Source organism: Euprymna scolopes, chromosome 46, assembly GCF_053919585.1.
Source record: "Euprymna scolopes isolate OS-2025 chromosome 46, ASM5391958v1, whole genome shotgun sequence".
NCBI lineage: Eukaryota > Metazoa > Mollusca > Cephalopoda > Sepiida > Sepiolidae > Euprymna > Euprymna scolopes.
Genome location: NC_136527.1, coordinates 196695545 through 196703598, shown reverse-complemented (window position 1 = coordinate 196703598; position 8054 = coordinate 196695545).

Below are 8054 nucleotides of genomic sequence, written 5' to 3'. Positions count from 1 at the left end.
ATTTTAATGTTTAATTAAAGACATTATATAAAATAATTTTAAAGTTTAATTCAAGTTATTATATAAAAAATAATTTTAAAGTTTAATTCAAGCTATTATATATAAAAATAATTTTAAAGATTAATTAAAGTTATTATATATAAAAATAATTTTAAAGATTAATTAAAGTTATTATATATTTAAATAATTTTAAAGTTTAATTAAAGTTATTATATATAAAAATAATTTTAAAGATTAATTAAAGCCATTATATATTAAAATAATTTTAAATTTTAATTCAAGCTACTTTAATTAAACTTTAAAATTATTTTATATATAATATATATAAAATAATTTTAAAGTTTAATTAAAGCTATTATACATTAAAATAATTTTAAATTTTAATTCAAGCTATTATATATACAAATAATTTTAAAGTTTAATTAAAGCTATTATATATAAATATATTTTAAAGTTTAATTAAAGCTATTATATATAAAATAATTTTAAAGTTTAATTAAAGCTATTATGTATAAAATTATTTTAAAGTTTAATTAAAGCTATTATATATAAAAATAATTTTAAAGTTTAATTAAAGCTATTATATATAAAATAATTTTAAAGTTTAATGAAAGCTACTATATATAAAATAATTTTAAAGTTTAATTAAAGCTATTATATATAAAATAATTTTAAAGTTTAATTAAAGCTATTATATATAAACCTAATTTTAAAGTTTCATTAAAGCTATTATATATCGAAATAATTTTAAAGTTAAATCAAAGATTGTATATATAAAAATAATTTTAAAGTTTAATTAAAATAATTATATATAAAAATAACTTTAATGTTTAATTAAAGACGTTATATAAAAATGATTTTAAAATTTAATTCAAGTTATTATATAAAAAATAATTTTAAAGTTTAATTCAAGCTATTATATATAAAAATAATTTTAAAGTTTAATTAAAGTTATTATATATAAAAATAATTTTAAAGATTAATTAAAGTTATTATATATTTAAATAATTTTAAAGTTTAATTAAAGTTATTATATATAAAACTAATTTTAAAGATTTATTAAAGCCATTATATATTAAAATAATTTTAAATTTTTATTCAAGCTACTTTAATTAAACATTAAAATTATTTTATATATAATATATATAAAATAATTTTAAAGTTTAATTAAAGCTATTATACATTAAAATAATTTTAAATTTTAATTCAAGCTATTATATATACAAATAATTTTAAAGTTTAATTAAAGCTATTATATATAAATATATTTTAAAGTTTAATTAAAGCTATTATATATAAAAATAATTTTAAAGTTTAATTAAATCTATTATATATAAAATAATTTTAAAGTTTAATGAAAGCTACTATATATAAAATAATTTTAAAGTTTAATTAAAGCTATTATATATAAAATAATTTTAAAGTTTAATTAAAGCTATTATATATAAACCTAATTTTAAAGTTTCATTAAAGCTATTATATATCGAAATAATTTTAAAGTTAAATCAAAGATTGTATATATAAAAATAATTTTAAAGTTTAATTAAAATAATTATATATAAAAATAATTTTAATGTTTAATTAAAGACATTATATAAAAATGATTTTAAAGTTTAATTCAAGTTATTATATAAAAAATAATTTTAAAGTTTAATTCAAGCTATTATATATAAAAATAAAAAATAAATTTAAAGTTTAATTCAAGCGTTTATATATAAAAATAATTTTAAAGTTTAATTAAAATAATTATATATAAGAATAATTTTCAAGTGTAATTAAAGCCATTATATATAAAAATAATTTTAAATTTAAATTAAAACCATTATATATATATATATATATATATATATATATATATATATATATATATATAATTTTCAAGTGTAATTAAAGCCATTATTTATTAAAAATAATTTTAAAGTTTAATTAACACTATTATATATAAAAATAAAAATAATTTCAAAGTGTAATTAAAGCCATTATTTATAAAAAATAAGCATAATTTTAAAGTTAAATTCAAGCTATTATATATAAAAATAAAAATAATTTTAAAGTTTAATTAAATCTATTGTATATAAAAATAAAAATAATTTTAAAGTTTCATTAAAACTATTGTATGTAAAAATAAAAAGAACGTTAAAGTGTAATTAAAGCCGTTATATTTGAAAATTAAAACAAACAATTGTATGAAATCGATTGTAATGTCATCGCAATGGGTCGCCAACTAGAGCAATCAATCAATCAATCGAGTTGATTGTGAAATTGTGCGATTTCACCGATTTTGATGATAATAAAAATATTGTTGTGGGACTATAGGTGTCGATGTTAGTACTGCTGACTAAAAAATAAAAAAAATACAATAATATAAAAATAATGTGTAAAATGCATATATAAAGTCCGTTGATGGTATGGAACTTTGATTAATTTCGGGAGATACCATCAACGGACTTTATATACACCGGACATACCAGCAACTTGGTTATAAAATAATTATACATTGAGGTGAGGAATGATAGACGAATAAACAGTTAGACATTTCTCTACTCAAACATACCCGTCTATATTTGTTTGTTTTTCTTTTCTTTACTTTCATGATTCCGGTCTATCTTCGCATTGTTTTTGGCTTTTAAAACTTCCATATATTCCTGTACCAACAATGCTTCAAGCAAATTACTACCTACTCTTATATATATATATATATATATATATATATATATATATATATATATATATATATGAAATGATTATTAATAAATCTTTTTTTTTCAAAAATATTATTGTTATTATTAATTAATCTGATATATCGACCATTATTATAGATTATTAAAATATATTCTCCACAATAACGTATGATATATTTTAATTTCAATAAATAAATACATTTTCAGATATTAAATTCAATAATTTAAAAATAGATTACAATAATGTTTTATTATTCCGTAATAAATTAAGTTAGACTAATTATCTCCCTTGGATTCTTTAATTAAAGAAATATAACTAATTATCTCCCTTGCATTATTTCATTATACAAATAAGATTATCTTCCCCTTTCTTTCGAGTTTAAATTTGAGCGTTTTTAAATCAAACGTATGCTAACGGATAGAAAATATTCCATTAGCGTTCCTTTTGAAAATGTATCATTTCATAAGCTGAAAAGCTATAACAAACATCCATATGAGTGCTTTGACCATAGTTCCTGATTTCAAAAGGCGAAAAATTATAAGGTAAATATTTGTATGTATATATATATGTGTGTGTGTGTGTGTGTGTGCGCGTGTATTTTATATGTATATGTATGTGTATTTCTGTATATATGTATGTATATGTGTATATGTATATATGTGTATGCGTGTATATACGTATATATATATATGTATGTGTCTATGAGTTTTATTAGAAATATTTTATTAGAAATATATTATTATAATATTGTACTTAAACCAAATTTAGATTTATAGTTTTACTCTATTTTATTTCTATCTTTAACCCATATTAATTTTCTTATCAAGTAAATCCATACATTTATTTAAATTTTTTCCAGATAAATCTGCCTTACGTTTAATGCTAGGCTTATTTATGGTGTCTTTTTACATATACTAAAAACCCTTCCCAATACTTTGCTGATGAGGAAACTTTGTTTGTTAAAAACACTATATGTAAAAATTATTGTCCGTAGCTTGATGTCTACCACAATAAAAACATTGTTTTCCGAAACGATCGTACAAATTATTGATTTTATTGTTGTTCCTTCTTATGAAACGGATGTTTAATTTAATTCTAATTTGATTTTTAAATTATCAATTACATTACTAAACATTAAATTAGCTCTAGGACATTTACCTATCGAGCTTATTATATATCTAAATTACAACGATCACTTTTTCTTTCCCTATATTTTAATTAAACTAGTAATTTTACTATTACATTAAAATACACTCTGCTCTTTAGACTATTGTTCTAAGCTCTTTTAAATTATATATATATATATATATATATATATATATATATATGGTCCACCTATGAATTCTGACGAAACGGGTCGGATCTCTCCTCATCTTCAGAGGATATCTTCCTAGCGGAAACAATATGTAAGTTTAATCTGGAATCACAGCAAAAAATTTCCTATATACTGCTCTGGCTACACATTGAGCACTCTAGTCCGGTTTTTGTCAACACTGAAGATATATATATATATATATATATATATATATATATATATATATATATATATATATATATATATATATATATGCAAACCCAGTGGAATCTTTAAATAAATAAACATTGTCCGATCTTGCTTGGCCATGTCATATTTTGGTCGTTTTTCCGGCGATTACCAGTACAAAGGCCAATTGTGCGGCGGAGTCATTTTTGGCCGTAAGCATAAAACTTATGCCTAACAAAACCATCTTTGTTCAATCATACGTTATTAACGAACATTTAAGAATTGACAACGTTTTCTTATAACCTTTTTTTTAATCTTTTATTCTTTAACTAAAGACATCACGTATAAATTGTGTGTTTGTAGTTTTTAATTATTGTTCAATCTTCATATATATTTTTTTTTAATGAATTAGACACACAAAATCATAATTTCACAAATGTACAAAAGAAATTATCAGTTTGGAACACAATATTTTGGAAGCAATTTGTTTCGTATTGGATTTCTTAGATTGACAGTTTTTTTTTTCTAGTTATTTCGGTCGTTTTCGGTCGTTTTCGGTCGTTTTCCGACTCCGTCGCATAATTTACATTTGTATACAAATGCAAATTATGCGACGGAGTCTTTATTGGCCGAAAACATAAAAGTTATGTTTAGCAAAGATATGTTTGTTTCATTCGTCTTTTAATGTTGAATTATTTTCGTCTTATGAATTGTCAATCCGTCCCAAGTCGCACAAATTATCGGAAAACATGTAATTAACGAACATTTAACGTTTTATTTAACCGTTGATTATTTTTTAAAATCTTTTAATATTTTTCATACTTTTATATCTTAAAAAAAAAATCACGTATAAATTGTGTATGTTTGTATCATTCAATTACTTTTCAATCTTCAATTTTATTTATTTTATTTTTTTTACGACTCACACTTACAAAATTGAAATTTTAAAAATTTGCTAAAGAAATCACAACAAACTAAATTATCAGTTTGGAACACAATAATTGGAAGCAATTTGTTTCGTATTGGAGTTCCAAAATTAACAGGTAAGTTTATTTCTCGCTATTTTTAATTTTATCCTTAACTTCTCGTAATTTGATGTATTTTAAACAATTTTATTTTATTGCATTCAGATATAAAAGAAAACAAAACAAAACCATATTTTTATTTTATTTCTCAGCATTTCATAATTGATGAATTTTTAAAAAGTTTATTTTTATTGCATTACTATGCATAAAAAGGGGGAAAACATAGATATCCCATTGCCAGATGCCGGTTTTTATTAAATAAATATAAATAGTAAATGTGTAGTTTTCCACTGCAAATGGCTGCCGACTGTTATGTCATTTAAACATCTGCTATTTTAAACCTGTTCTTTTAAAATTGTGTACGTAAATTTAAATAGTAAATGTCTAATTTTCCAATGCAAATGGCTGCCGACTGTTATGTCATTTAAACATCTGCTATTTTAAACCTGTTCTTTTAAAATTGTGTACGTGAATTTATAGAAAGCAATTTACTTTTAGAAAATATTCAGATTTAACAGAATCCAACAAACGAAAAAAAAAAAGCGTCAGAAATTAAATATACAATAAATAAAAGTTATCGTATTCTTCATTTATTTTTGTATTTAAAATGGCGGCAGGTTTGTTTTCCATGAAGAAAACTGTTGACCGCCATCTTGTTTGCAAAACCGCTTGTAAAAACCGAATATTTGAGATAAAAAAAGCATTTAATACTACTTGAAAAAAAAATTAAGCCAGGTAATTAAGCTAAATTAAATTTTATTGATTATGGTAACATTTATTCATTGTTTTTCCCCTTAATTATTTGTTTGCTTCTCTGATTATTTGTTCAATTCATTTGTGAAAATAAAATCGGTATTTTATTAATTTATATGAAATAGAACAAACATTAAAAAACAAATTTTGTGAAAATAAATCCGGTGCAATTTTAGTTTTTCGTAATCATGCACAACACGAAACGTGCTGAAGTAATAACGTTATTATTTAGAAACCCATTCTTAATATGTGGAGTTATTCTGTGCTTTCAGCTAACAAGTTAGTAAACAATGGATGCAGTGAACATTAAATAAAGGTACTTGTACAGTTTAATCAAAACATTAAAAAATGAAAATATCGGAAAAAAAAGGTTCAATTGTACGTATCCGTTATTGAATGAAGTTCTCCGAAAAAAAAAATCACTTCATTTTAGAAAGTAGTTTTTTTTTGTTTGTTTTTTTTTTTTACAGCAAAAAAACAATTTATGATAACGATTAAAAGGTTCGATTTTTTAAGAAAAGCTAATATTAAAGATCCATTGGGGGGGGGGTCGGCGCTTTAAACTGAGTTATCTCCCCGTGGTGTTTTAAAAAAAATTAAGATTCCAACGCGCTGCCATAAAAACGTGTTTTTTTTTTTTTCCGCTTAAGAATAAAAAAAAAACTACTTGATCAAATTAAGTGAAATATTTTTTCGGAGATCTTCAGTCCCAAACGGATACGTATATTATAACCTTTTTCGATATTTTCATTGTTTAATGTCTTGAATAAACTGTACAAGTACCTAAATAAAACCTTAACTATCTAAAAAAAAATAGCATTAAGTGTTTTCTTTTAACCATTTGTTTTTGTGACAAAGAGTTGCCAACAAGTCGAATAGTGCTGCACGTTCTTCAGATGCTACACTTCAATTTCTTGTTCTCTGTTAGTGAGGAGGCATTGTAAATAGGATCACCAAGTTGTGATACACAATTCCAGTGGATCACGAACAACACAACATTACACACATTACATTACATTAGAAGGAAATTGGAGTTTGTTCCATTACTGTGCAATGAGGAGCAATACCTTAAGGGATGCGTGTATTATTATTATTCTCATTATTATTATTTTATTATTATCATTATTATTATTATCATCATTATTATTATTATTATTATTATTATTATTATTATTATTATTATTATTATTATTCCCTGTAAAAATAATTATTAGTCGAGGACAGAAAAATATCAATCTTTTTTTTCCAGAATTCTCATGACGTCTATGTTTTAAAAAACTATTTTTCATCTGCTTTTTTTTGTGGGGGACGAATATACTGTATTCGATACATCATTATCATTTAAAAATAATCATTGTGTTAATATTTACATAAAAAAAAATTTAAGATTATGCTATATATATGAAATGTTAAAAAAACCCAATGAATTATAAATGTTTAACGAGAAAAAAAATACTGTTTTTAAAAACGGATTTTTAAAAAAAATTATCGTTTCACGTTTCATCAAATAAAACCTTACAAAACACCTTCCTTAATCTGAGTGAGACGAATTTTATTTATTTTGGATTCAAACAAATTAATAAACAAAAGATAACGATTGAATTCCACTTGAAAATCCTAACTAAAACTAGCATGGTTCGTATTCTGAATAAGTACCGAATAAAAATAATACTTCTATCTCTTCTGTGGGTTCGTTCTATTTGGATTCGAAAACGACTGGATCGTTCTTTGATATGACAGGGGCGCGTTCGAAATTAATGTTTCTGTTTAGATCACAACTGAAGCATGATACTTGACTTTCGCATTTTAAACTTAAATGCAAGATATTATATATGCAAAATATTTGATAAAATCAACAGTAGGTTCTCTACAGTGCAATGTAGATTACACTTTATTGTGAAAGTCACTGCGATGGGCATGTGAAGCTTCCTCCTGGTGCATCGCGATAGTTCTCCAATTAGAGCATGCAATCAATCGATTTGATTGAAAAATAGTCAATTTCATCGATTTCGATGACAATAAATATATAGGAGTGTGAAACATTTGTTGATCATAATTTAATCCAGGGCAACGTCGGATCATGCTGCTAGTTCTTTATACAAATTAATGGC